This window comes from Nasonia vitripennis, chromosome 1 (genome assembly GCF_009193385.2).
Source record: "Nasonia vitripennis strain AsymCx chromosome 1, Nvit_psr_1.1, whole genome shotgun sequence".
Taxonomy (NCBI): domain Eukaryota; kingdom Metazoa; phylum Arthropoda; class Insecta; order Hymenoptera; family Pteromalidae; genus Nasonia; species Nasonia vitripennis.
This window is the reverse complement of record NC_045757.1, coordinates 2,415,888-2,429,577: the sequence shown is the minus strand read 5'-3', so window position 1 is coordinate 2,429,577 and position 13,690 is coordinate 2,415,888. Positions and strand designations below refer to the sequence as shown.

The window sequence follows — 13,690 nt, the reverse complement described above, 5'->3', positions numbered from 1 at the left end:
TGTTAGGACTCCCGAGCGGTATGCACAATCATGCTCCCCAGTATAGGGGCGACTTCCCGGTTTATTGAAGGCTGCCGCCGCGGCTGCGACGACTCTGCGGCCTGTGGAAACCGCACACAATGACCCAGGGCTTTCTCGTAAGAATCTTGTCGGCGCTAACCGATTTTTCTGAATCTCAAGCTCGCTTCGAAGCCATTAGAATATGTTTCTCGTTTCACGCCGATCACGAAGCGTGTAAAAAGTCCGCGTATCGATCTCACCGATCTCCGCGGGAGATTCTCAAAAATCGGTTCGCAACCAGCCTAATTACAAAGCGATGATGCGAAAAGGTGGAGCATTAGGGCTCGATCATGACGCCAGATAGTCCGAGGCAAAGTGCCGGTGCGTCACGGAGTGGCTTTTAGTACACCGATACCGATCTCTCGTCGGTTCGCCGGGCGAATAGAGAGGCGCGAGTGAAAAGTGACAAACGCGAGATGCATCGCGTGGTAAATCTTTAAGCGAGCAGTGTCAGCAGCTTCTAATCCGCGTTTAAGGACTCTCGCAGTCGTGGGCCAAATCGCAGATAAGGTTTCCAACTTGGACGGTTAAGAGCTCATCCTCTGCAACCGGTCGCGGCTATTGCCGGATATGAAGATTTTTGGCTGTTGAGAGAGACCGTTCGAGATGATGACTCGTTTCTTTCGAAGTGTTCGGATGAAGCGGTCATGTGTACTGAATTTCGATTCATTCGTTAAGTCTAACAGCGAGGTCGTTCATGTAATAACTGTCACCAAGAATGACACGACACAGCAGCGAATTCCAGCCGAAGCCGGAACAGAGAGTAGAATTCGAAATCCGTCTCTCATCCTGGGGGCGCAATCTATCTCCCTGTAGAGCCGGTGCACTTTATCTGCGATCGTCGGACGATTAACGTCCGGATTAACTCGAGCGCGCTGGAAGATCAGCTCCCCGGAAGAGAGAGAGAGAGAGAGAGAGAGAGAGAGAGAGAGAGAGAGAGAGAGAGAGAGAGAGAGAAGGACGCCTGCGCGGCACTTAGGCACCAGCGCTATCTCAGCGTGAAAATCGAGATTTTACGATTTTCGGCGCGAACGGGGCGGTAGGTGGGATTGATTGATCGGATCTTTGTTTTGACGCGAGAGAGAGAGAGGGATCTGCTTAGCGCCGACGCGAACACGTTTTTCCCGAGGCAGGTGCTCGTAATTTTTCTCGGATTATACGTTTTCGACGTTATATACAACGATGATGCAAATTCACATCCTGTGTCAAAGTCGACCGACAATGGGGATTTTTCCTCTCGCGTAGCTCGTGTACGTCCATTCGAATGGAAATTCGGCGTCGCGTCGCGGCAAAATCTCGGCGCGTGTCTTTATACGTAACGGCTCGAGTCTGCCCTGATCCTTCCAAGAGAGAGAGAGAGAGAGAGAGAGAGAGAGATGGAAGCAGAAATTTCATTCTTCTCGCCGTATCAAGGACACCTGCTCCCTGTCAACCTATAGCCGCGCTGCGACCGGTGTCTGCTGAGAAAGAGAGAGATACTTCTACGTCGGGGCGTTATTATTTTTTCGATTACGAGATTGTAGACGCGGATTATTTTGCTTTACCGCACACATGACACTAACGCTTCTATTAGATTTTTTCGTTGAGGGAGAATTGTTTTTATAAAAAAAAGAAAATTAGAAAAGAATATGCTCATCCATCAATATCATCACCGCGACAAAAGCCGCACTTCACCCACGACAACTCGCTAAAAATCCAATCCCGTCCCAGATTATACGTGCGAAGAAGGCGTCGCTTGGTAATACAGCCGCGAATTCGATTCCCGCGTCAACAGCATTGCTTTTTCATTCTCCGCTTTCGCGCGCGCGCGGCGACCTCAAAACGCCGCGTCGTCGACAAAGAGACTCGACGATCCGGCTTAGCTTGCACTTTCTTGTTATGCGAGCTCGTGGCATTGACACGACCCGATCGCTGTGTTTTGAAATGAAGAATTTCTGCACATGTGCCTGTCGCGAATTCCTCGATGTTTGCGCTTTTGTTCGTCGATGGAGTTTTTGCTGGCGTCAGCTTTTCTTCGACGCGTCAAGTTGTATTTGGATGATTACTTTTTTTTTTTTAATTTAAGTTGTAAACGCATATTTTACAATACGTTTGCTGATCCCGAAATTCGCGAAAATACAGCATAAAGCGCTCTAATTACTCGCATTCGCGCAAGATCAGCTTAACGCTCAATAAAGCGTTTTTCGCTGTAACGCAGTCAGTTAGCGCGTGAATTTCGTCGAATTAGCGACGCAGCGTAATTTCCTCGTAATGCTTTGATGAAAATTCAATTGTCAATTCTCAGCATACGCTTGGCCACTCGCCCATGTAGCGGCGTTTGTTGTGCTCGTTTTCGCTAAAACCAACGCCGTTATAATCGCGACGATGCTTCTATGTTGTATATGCGCAAAGCGAAAACACTTGGAAACTCGTTAAAAATTTCCACGTAGAGAGAGAATCCAAGAAAGCTCGCTGAAGGGTAATTCAAAGAAAACTAAATTCCAAGAGAGGACACGGCGTTAAGGGCCCCCCTTCTCTCTCTCTTGGCAGTAATTTTCATTATCCGCTTCTTAAAAAGGATAAAGGTTGGCAAAAAGGAGCGGATTACAGAGCGAGCTATCTCGAAAACAAAGAGAAGACGCGTCCCATTCCGTATGTCCCTTTCTCGTCCTTCAATTAATTAATCGACACAAAAGTGCTTCGGTTACCAGTCTTTAAAGCGGCGAAACGAGAAAGATATGGCGCGCCGCGTTAATGAGGCATTTGCATACGATATTTCCCGAAGGACGCGAGAGTCGTTTCGGATTAATAACAAACGAAGCGGATGACAATGCGATGTAGCCTTTGTACTGTAAACACGAGAGATATTATGTCCTTTATGCTAATTCTAATGCCGCGTCGCGAGACGAATCGCTGCGCGACTCTTTCTTTCGTTGTCTTTTTTTTAGGGGCAGAGAACTGTTAGTGTTAGTTTTAATGAGGGATTTTCGCTCGGGCAAAAAACGCGCTCGTTGATAGATATAACGATGCAATTAAACCGGGTGGCTGTGGAAGCGCTCATTTTAGGTTAATTTTCAAAGTCAAGCATTGAAAGCGGAGCCGAAATGCCAGTTTCGACGGCAAAAGTTGCTTAATTGCAACGGTGACGTTGTATAGTACTCGGTTCACAGTACGTGACGAACTTTCAAAAATTCTCAACAAATCGTACCAGCAGCCCAGGCCATAACTCGCACAGGCGTCCCCGCACGATGCAGCCAACAAATCTCCCGTGCGCTTTCATCGCGCCTATATACGAATATATCCCCAGTAGCGCAGAGGATCATAATAACCGCATTTGTATTCCGGACGAATTAAAGGTACACACAGACGACAGTTGGCGCGCTTCTTCCTCCCGAGAACGTCCCGTAGGGTGCAATAAAGCCGGCGTATATATATATATATATATATATATATATATATATATATATATATATATATATATGTGTGTGTATAGACGCAAGGGCTGCTATAGCCGCGCGGCGAGCTAAGTGAGTCATGAGGGAATATATCAGAGGCGGAAAGTTGATTATTGAACGGCGAAAAAAGTGATTATAATAGGAGTCGCATTAGTCTCGCGTATGTGTTGTTGGCCAAACAGTAGCTATCATACGCGTTATGTTTTATTCAGGAGCTGCTGCGCGGACACGCTGCTGATGCCGATCGAATGCGAGTTTGCTCGAGAGATCTTACGGGAGTAATTGGATTTTTCTCTTCGAGATTTGAATGAGGGGAGTATAGTCGCTTGGAGAGAGTATCGCTGTCACGGCGTCGTTAGACGGAAGATTACTTTTCACGGAGATGCGACGATTGAAAAAAAAGGAGAGAGAGAGAGAGAGAGAGAGAGAGAGAGAGAGAGAGAGAGAGAGAACGCTATAAATGTACATAGATGGAAAATTAATCACCGGACCATAATCCCGCGTCATCGATCGAAGAAAAGCCATAAGCGCGCGGCGTAATTGCTGTCCAATCAAACGGCTCTTATATTCGTCCGGACAAAGGGGCGATTTTCCGGCGGCGAAAAATCATACACATGACGCATCTTTGAGCTTCGGCTAATCGCTCCTCTCTCCTCCCGAATCACAAATTTATTTCATCGCTCTGTCGTGCGGGGCTAATTGAATTGGGCTTCGCCGGCCCCTCGAGAAACGCCCGGAATTCTCGCATCTGCGTCCGTCTTTGTCGTCCTTCTCCCTTCGCATTCTACGAGAGGAAAAATGTCCGACCGATTCGTCGTCTGCACGTCGAGCTTGAAATGTTTTTACTCGGGCACTCGATGAATTATTATTCGAGTTCTGTATTATTCATAATTTTTGTAAAATTATACGAGATTTCAAGTCGTTACGCGACTTCTTTTATTCTCTCGATTCGAAAGTTTATTTTTCGAGCTCTCCTAATTTGGATTCAACGAACGTGAAACTCCGCCGCGGTCGGCAGATACAGGTCAAACTTAATAAAAAGCTATTTTGACTTGTTTAATAAGTTCCTTGTCTGCGAGAAAATCGATACGCTGATGCTAGATTCATCCGACTTTGCGACTCTTCTCCTCTTTCTCTCCGGACCCTGTAGCAAACTTCTCCTGATCCAAGTCGCGCGTACCTCGCATAAATTTCTAAACGTGGAATAATCAATTGCCAAGACCCCGACCCTGTTTATGAATCTTCATCTCCGATGTATACGCAATTCGTATTCCTCGATCCACCCCCGACTTTTCCGAGCGAAAGAATCGAGTTCGTTCCCTTTAACGCGTAAAGTTTTTCCAGTCGTCCATCACGCGTATATGGGTAAAACAAAATTTCACCATAATCACCGCTGCTTTTTAATCACGAGAAAGATAAGGGAAAAAAAAGCATCTTCCCAGCGGGCGTAAAAAATCGCGCCAAGTGAGAGTTCGTCCTCTCGGCGCGGGAAAGAAGAGTTCGGAGCCGAAGGGTATACGTATACGTGTGTATATATCAAAGCCAACGGCGGGGCGGATCGTTCGGCCTTGAACTTGCCGTTCCGGGGGCTGTGCGAAGGTGGTACGCGTGCTGCTGCCGGCGCCCTCAGCTCGCTCCTGTGGAAAAGCTCGACGCGCGATTGTTTGACTTTAAAGGGGATGTGAAATATTGACGCGAGATTCTATCGAGACTGTCGCGCCTGCTGCTGCTGATGGTGAGATTGAAATTAATGGGGTATTAGCTGGCCTGCAGCCTTGGATGGGTATCTGGCGAGTGAGAGATCTTCGCAGTGATTCTTCGATTTGTGTGTGGAGTGCGATCCGTTAATCAGTGTTCGAATCACTATTTAAAATCGCTCATCCTCGAGACACAACAAGCAATTCACACGCGGGTTTGGCATTTCAGCGGCTACTTTACTTCGCGGTTAAACAGACACTATATAGAGATCTCGCCATCATCGATAGCAGTTTATGCTTTTAGCGGCGCCGTATACAACGTACTCCGGAGACTTTACGCTCCGTTTTACGGTTTTGTCAGTTTCTTGGCTCAGCATCTCGGCCGACATAACGGCGCTCGACCACTAAACTCGCCCCGTCGCGCATAATGGAGACATTTTCGTAATACGAGATACGAGCGCGAAAGCGCATTTCGCGGGGGCGAATATAAAACTGCTGCTGCTTGCATTATGCGAATGCGGAAGGCTGGATTTTTAGATGTATTCGGCTTCGTATATGTGAATCTTCGAATAATTCACGGAAAAATCTTTTCTCTTCAAAAGCATACCCATTTTAATCAAGCACCTTACACGCTCGCGGCCGAGTGTTTAAGCGGCAGAGTCCGGAGAAAGGCCGAGTTTTTTTCAGCCCCGACGTTGATTAAGCCCGACGCGGGTATTGTTTCATTTCTGCAGTACATAGCAGTTTGTACAGCTGTGGCGCGCGCTACTGTTTTACCGGAAAGTGGCGGTAAAACGGAGGCTTCTTTCTTTGACAATGGCTTCGTTACAACGTCGTCCCTCGTCCGGGCGCTTTGAAAGCGGCTGCTCTCTTTTCGCTGCACTGCCCGCGGAAATTTCGTTTGCCATTTTGATTAAAGCTCCGACGCGCCTTTTTCCAGGAAATTAGCAGCGACTCGCTAATTTTTGACTGCTCCGCGTCGCCTTGATTGAGCCATTCTCTTTCATGCACTGTGTTGTATCCTTGAGGAAAAAGTACGTCCGAAAACTCCTGCGATTCGATAAAAATCCCGGGAATCGTCCCGCGAGGCAGGAATCCGAATGCCGGGGCTAGAAAATCAACTAGACGAGAGGGTATATATAGCGCGCAATTTGCTGCGATATGCGACGCGGCCAATGAATGAAAGCTCGAGAGTCCTTTTGGAACTGCTGCGCCTCGAGTCTGGCATTGCTCGGAGTCGCGCGAGAGGAAAATAAATCGGGGCCTGCGAGACGGAGGGAAAATGTACGAAAGAGGAGAGGAAAAATGTTGTAAGAGAGAGAGAGAGAGAGAGAGAGAGAGAGAGAGAGAAATGAGATACTCCCGCGAGGCGAGTTATGTGTTTCGGGCTTATCATCCAACGTTTTTATTAAAGGAACTCTTGCTTCTTTTATCTTGAGCGTATAACGGCGAAGCAGCGAGTGCTATCTCTTCGAAGCGCGTCGGTTCCGTGTCTCTTTCACACCTGCGTAATTTGCGTCGTGATAAGCAGTATTACATCTATGTTCTGCAAAAGCAATAAGATATTGTCGCTTCATTAAAAGCCGGTGACGCATTTGTCGGCAGGACTTATCTCTTCCTCTAAACGCGAAACGCCGACAATTATCCTTAGCTTTATTACTCGTACGCGTGTTCGTACACAGCGAGTTTTTAGAACGAGCCACGACTCTGCACAGTAGCCTCGTTAAAAGTATGCCCGAAGATTGCGCAACGCACACACGTCTCATCACCCGAAAGTAAGTATAAGCGTGTCGACCTTTCTCCGCATAATTCTTGGAATAATCGCGATTAAATCGCAGAATTTAACGCGTCAGCTCGATGAAATAAGGCGAGCAATCGAGCCGAGGAGAGAAAAGAAGCATTCGATTTCCCAGCGAATCTTGCGCTTATATTTCCGCCAGAAGAACAGCCAATACTCCCACAAGTCCTCTCGCTTAAGACGTTAAACGCGCACACGTGTGAGCTGCAGCGACGAAGATAGAGAGAGGGTAAAAAAAGAAAGGAGAGAAGCGGTCGCGAGAGATCGGCTGACAAAGATCGAGCGATACGTCTTTTCTTTGCTTTCTCTTTCTCTCTCTCTCTCGAGAACTCGCCTTTTGAGCATCGATCCGTCCACCTACGGCGTTATACGCGTGTGTACGAGGACACGTATATATTCGCTCTTTGCGGTGCAGGATAATGCGAAGGGTAAAAAGAAAAGCGAGAAAATGTCCCGCGTGCTGGATTTGCCAGCGCTAGATCCATCTTCATTACGTTTGGCGGCTGCTGCTGCTGTCGCACCTTTTTCGTGTGCAGAGTATTGTGGAATGAAATTAGCGAGGATCGCTCAGCTGGCTAATATGCTGATTTATCGAATTTTCACTTCATTTCTCTTTCATATCCAGTTTGTTTATAAATCACAAATTGCTAAAAGGGAAACCTCATATAGGCGTTATGAAAAATCTATTATTACACAGGACGTGCGCATCTTGGGAAATCTAACGGATTTGAATTGACGTCGCAGCAGCTTGTACATTCTTGATACCTCTATCGTGCAGCAGCAGCGAGCTCGACGACGTGACGGCCCTTCTGCACGCGCCGAAACATGCGAAAGCCTCCCCGCGGTATGGAGAGAAGCTGAGCGTTGTACGCGTGGCGCGACTGAATAACCCATGGCTTATTAAAATTGTTTTTAAATTTATCAAGTTTTGAGTTTGCGGATTGTCAATTTGACTGCGCGTACTCGGCTGAAATGTCGTCGTCCGAAGCGTGACCGCAGTGAATGTGGTATTCTAGTTCTTGAGTCTAACTGTTACGTAATTGTTATTTTGGCTAAATTTCTATATTTGTTCAGTTGTCGCATAAACGACGAAGCACGTCTAATCGATACATTCTGAAAAAATCATTGCTGCTGTACTATAGCAGAAGGTGCCTGCCTATCTGCACGTGGAATAGTAGCCTATTTTGCGAAAATATGAAAATTTTCTGAAAAATTTTGACGTCGATAGACTTTGTTGCTGTCTTGCAAAACAGCAGCGAGGAAGAAAAAAAAGGGCTCAGCCGGGATTTGAACCCGGGACCTCTCGCACCCAAAGCGAGAATCATACCCCTAGACCACTGAGCCAGACATTATTGACGTGCTTCGTAACGAACAACCTTCCGAATATTTTTTTTTACCGTTATTGCTAATGTCTTTTTCGATTTTACACTATGTGGACGATAGTAAAAAGCGAGTCCAAGAGTACCCGATGATGTGCAAAGATATCCTAACGATAGATGCATGAAACGAACTTCTGAGAAGAGCATATGGTAGCATTTTTTCACGATAATTTCTGTAAATATAGCCGTATCCGAGGTAGTAAACAATTGAAAATAGTTTAAAACAGAGCTAGTTCGAGATTTTTAGTGTTACATCAAATCGCTCTCAAAGTTACACGCACGTGTACGTCGATCATTTTTATGTCGACAATAGCGACAGATTTCTACTATACCGACCTTTGATTCAGCATTGATATCCATACATCGTATGTTTGGACGCGCGTCGCAGATACGAAGACACGCATTGATAGAGTCTATGATGCTATTGATTGCAATGTAATCAGTTTTCTATATACATTCGAATATAAAACATAAAATATTCATTAAAAAATGTTCGAGCTCGAAGTAACGAATGTTTTACGAGCAGTAAATTTAATCATACCGCACGACGTCGTCGTTAAAAATTTTTTAATGCCAATTACTCCGTATATAAAAATAATAAACAACTCGTTTTTAAAAGTAACTCTCGCTTTGCTTCTCTAAGGAAAGAGGATCAATGCTCAAAACTCGTAACTCTATATCCAAGCCTCAGCGATCACTCCCCTAAAGTTAACTCTGGCAAAGTTGCTGACTGCAGAGCCGCGTATATCCGTGTGAAGGTAAACGTTTGTATAATAGACGGTCCTCGCGCTGGCTTTGTCTCTCGCCAAGTCAGAAGTGGATTGTCAATTCCTAAGTCGTCGGGACGTGTATAGCTATACCTATATACACGCAGAGGAGAGCAGTCAAGGTGGACTAGTTAATATTGAAGATAACAGGGAAGAATACGCCATTAGCCTAGGGCTGCTGCACTGGCTCAATTTTATATGCCCTCTACCTATCCGATTCTCAACAGTTGTAGTAGTAGTGGTGTGACCCTCGGATTCGCCTTTGCGAATTCTCTCTCTCTCTCTCTCTCTCTCTCTCTCTCTCTCTCTCTCTCTCAGCGAGCAAACGGAGACGGGAATTACAATTTTCCATACTCCTGGGCTCTGCTCTACGTGTACGTCTCTCTTTCTCTCTTTTGCCGCTGTATATTCTGCAGCGGGCGAATCTCATTTCTTCTCTCCTTTATGTTTAAAGAGAGAAGACACAGCTCTCGTTTCTCTCTTCCTCCTTTGTTGCAGCGCGATTCTGATGCTCCTGTCGAGTAGGAGGAGACACTTCGTCGGTCGCCGCTGCCATTAATTTCGGAGAATTTAACGAGCTTTTCGCAATTATACGCGCCATCGAAGCGAAATCGCGTCGCAGCTTTTGAATCGTTACACGTGATTCCTCGACGAAATTCGTATCCCGCACACAGTCGATACAGAAAGAAAGCGGCTCGTTCGGGTTTCCCAAAGGCGAACAATTGCAAGCCTTTACCCGCGGACAAACAGCGAAAGTGTCACTACAAATCAAAATAAAATCCCCGCGGAGAGGTAGATCGCGATTAGCCATAGTCAAAGGAATCTGAAAATCCCATCTCCGATGCGTTCGATCGGCGCAAGTCAAACAATCGGCTGATGCGCGGGCTTTGTGGATCAGCGAGTTCCCTAATCTTTTTAGCGTCTCTCGCGACGATCACATTGTCGTCCAAGAGGAGCTGACAAGGCTAAAGCCGCGACGGTAAACACTGCGTGACACAAACGCACACGAGCTCTCTTCTACGTGTGCTCCAATATACCTGCGGCCTTTCGACCACGGCAAGCGGGAACACCGACAGCAGTGCTCTAGGTTGCCTTGCGGTGTGCGACGAGCAAAGCTGAGAGATATTCCTGGAATTCATCGTTTATTCGGATCGACTCCTATAAATTTATAGATGTAACGAATCCCGACAAACAAAAAAAAAAAAAAAATCCGATGCGAAACAGCCACACCAGAAAGAGAGATGTAGAGATTCCAAGTCTCGCAGTTACGATAAATATACGCGGGCAGCTTTTTGGCAACGGGCTGATAAGAGAACTATACCGCTCTCGGCTGCTCTTGGCATTCGAGTGCGTCGCTCTAATGGATTACGCGCAGCCGGCCAAACGCTTCTCTCTCCGACGCGCGTAAAATAGAACGCGGCCCTTTTATCAGCCCAGCTTTTCTCGCTCCGAAGCCACGAGCGTTTGTCTTTCCGTTATCGAAATTGCAGTCGCGAGACGGCTGGGAGGAGAGACTTGTGAGAGACGGGAGAGTTTTTTATACGATCGCGATGGGCGTATATTGAATCGGTACGTACGTGTCGTTAAATGATAAATTTTGAAAATAAAATGAATAATACTTCGGACGCAAAAGTCAAAAAACTCTCAGCTCCTAAATCACAGCTTATTAAGCGCGTTTCGCGTTTAAAAGTAATAACCGCCGCCCCAACAGTACACACAGTGCAGTATAGCCATGAAATCCGTTGCTCTCAAAGCAGCCGACATAAAAATCGCGGCCGAAGGGAAATAAAAGTCTCGCGATAACGTAAGCCCGCGTTACACTTTTCCCAACGAGCGGCGGCAAAGCCAAGTGGCTCAAATGGATCGTTAAAAGGAGAGCCTGCACCGGTGTATACCATAGTCTCGTCCGCCGACGTCTTCGCGGTTATTGCACGCGCGGCCCGTTGGCCTACGGCCAGTGTAGCTATACGTATGATATGGAAGCTGGGAATCATATACGGTTATAATATCGCGCCTAAACAAACTCGTCTACAGGATGTAAACGCCGTGGGGAAACGACTGCTTGGCTCCTCTTCGTCCATAAATTTTTTACGCTGATATTGCCGGCTCATTGTGGCGCTAAAGGAAGGTATACGGGATTAAGTGTATCGCTTTCGGGGATATGCTTGCACGGTTTTATATGCCGCCGTTGGAATTGGGTCGTCGGGTTTATGATTTGACGAGAGACTTGTTGGGAAGTGCAAACACACGGCTGACGCGGCCGTTTTGAATTATACCTATATACACTGTTTTTTACGCGCGTGAATTCGTTCGCGGCGAATTAAATGAAATTGAACTCGCTCTGCGCGCATGTGTGTGTGTGTGGGGGGGGGGGGGGGGACTCGGGCGATCGTTAACCGCTGAAAACATCGTCGTACTCGTCGGGCTTCTATTAACAAAAGAGATTCGCAACTAATTATATCGTTCAGCGATGGGATGCTGCTCCAGAGCCACAAAGATGAGCGCTATAGTTCGGAGTTATATTATAGCGCTGACGCATTGGCCTGTTCTCAGTGCTCGCGAAAACCTATATTTTACTTCTTGAACAATGAAAATTTACAATAAATAATGACGATCGCAAAATAATCAATAAAACTCTCCACAGCGCGCGTACATCGCACAATCGAAGCGCACACGTATAGTGCAGCGCAGGCTGTTTACTCGGGGGTAACCCTCCCCTTTTGTGTCGGAAAAGATAATGCTCGCGCGCCGCGCGTCCGTATACCGCTTCTGTATTGTGTCGGCTCGCCCATCGCCCAGGACGTGTCTGTGTGCCCAAGTACTTATCGCAATAATGCAATATAAAGATTCCATCGGGACCCACACACACACACACACACACACGCGCGGAGAGTTTTATGGCTTGTACATACGATGTTGACGCGTTATATTATTGCGTATACATACATGCGTGCGGCTGACGCGTCGCCTCCGGGGCCGTCTGCACTTTTACATTATACCCGCGTATATAGGCGCGCTTTCATCGCGATTATCGTTATTAGATGCTGGGCATTTTTCTCCTTGCTCCTCTATGAATTTTCCTCTCCGATCTCCGGCGCTATGAAAGTTTTATTGGCTTAATCGATCATCGCACGTGTGTGCGTTGAGCGAGAATTTAGGAAATTGAATGGGACGAGGAAAGCGCTTTGTTTACCTTCGTATTTGCGGGTATCGCTCCGGTTTCGGGGGGCATGATCCCGAGGAATATATTTATGGGCTGCGATATTTTTCCGGATTTCCGCGGCAGTTGGGCTTCGCTGATGCCTTATTTATCAGATATTAATCGTTGAGGGATTATACGTGTATAGCGCGTATTTATAATCGAGTGCGCGATTTAATCAACGATCGCGAACGAGCCAATAACTCTGCGGGCAACAGCCGCGCGGGGCTAGTAAAAGCTTGAGATTATATGACCCCCTCATGCGGAGTTTCATTTGAATTTGTGATTTTATATTATACGCTTTCATTGCTTCGTCGATATAAACTCGTGTGTCGTCGCGTGTGGTTTAACGTTTGCAAGTAAGCAACAAAAGTGATTTATGTGCACAAAATATCTTTCGAAAATATTGGCAACATAAGCAAAATCGTCAGCGGCCTTGACAACATAAGGAGGTCAAACTGGAGCGTTCAAGTTGCCAAGAGCGATAAACTAAGGAAATGAACGACATAATTTCCAGTCCGTATAATGGCGCAACTCGTGCAGCTCGAGCTTATATACAGCAGTTTTGAACGCGTCCTCTATATACGAGAGCAGTTGGCAATAAATCGCTATTTGCAAACCGGTCGAGAGAGTCTCCGTTTCTAATTATTATACTTTTCGAAAAGTAAAATGTAAAATATATATACTATACAGAGGTGAACAGGTCGATCTGTGTTAATTTTTTTAAATCGTACAGATCATCGTATGCAAATTTCCATAAACAGCTCTCCCCGCAAACAGAGGTCGACACTCGAGGCGATTTCTCGGCCAGAAAAAAAAAGAGAAGAAACAAGAAAGACTCCTGCGGTCGCTAGGTCAAACAAAGCCGAGGCCCTCATCTCCGCTGAGTAATTCTTGACAAATTCGTCGCGAAATTTCAATCGCTCGGCTCTACGAACCAAAGCGACAATGTGTCGCATAGCGTCTCTCTGAAGAGGAGCACTCGGTCGCGCAAGCTGCAACTGAAAGTCTCTCCTGCGAGCGCACGAGCAAATAAAAGGCTTTGGGGATCGGTAGCGGAAAAACAAGCCAGGTACCAGTGCCCATCGCACCAGTCGTCAATTTATCCTCGATCAATTGGCCGAGTGTCGCACGGCCGGTGGCCCCATAGTCTCCGGGTGTCGCTCTTCTTCCCCCCCCCCCTGCCGCTGCCTCTCTCGGAGAGAAAATTTGTTTTGCGCATTGTCCAATTTGTCAGACCGAGAGAGAGAGGAGAGAGACTGACCGCTGTGAGCGAGGGGGGGGGGGGGGGGCAGTGTCGCGCGCGCCACAATGAGGCCAAGCCAGAGGGGCTCCCTCTCTCTCTCTCTCTCTCAC

At 46.9% G+C, this 13,690-nt stretch overlaps 1 non-coding gene across 1 annotated transcript; it reads right to left on the bottom strand.

Annotated features, from left to right (window-relative positions):
- Positions 1 to 8,261: 8,261 nt before the first annotated feature.
- On the bottom strand, positions 8,262 to 8,333 carry TRNAP-UGG. Its single transcript has one exon. It is a non-coding gene; the product is annotated as a tRNA-Pro (tRNA).
- Between the last annotated feature and the right edge of the window lie 5,357 nt (positions 8,334 to 13,690).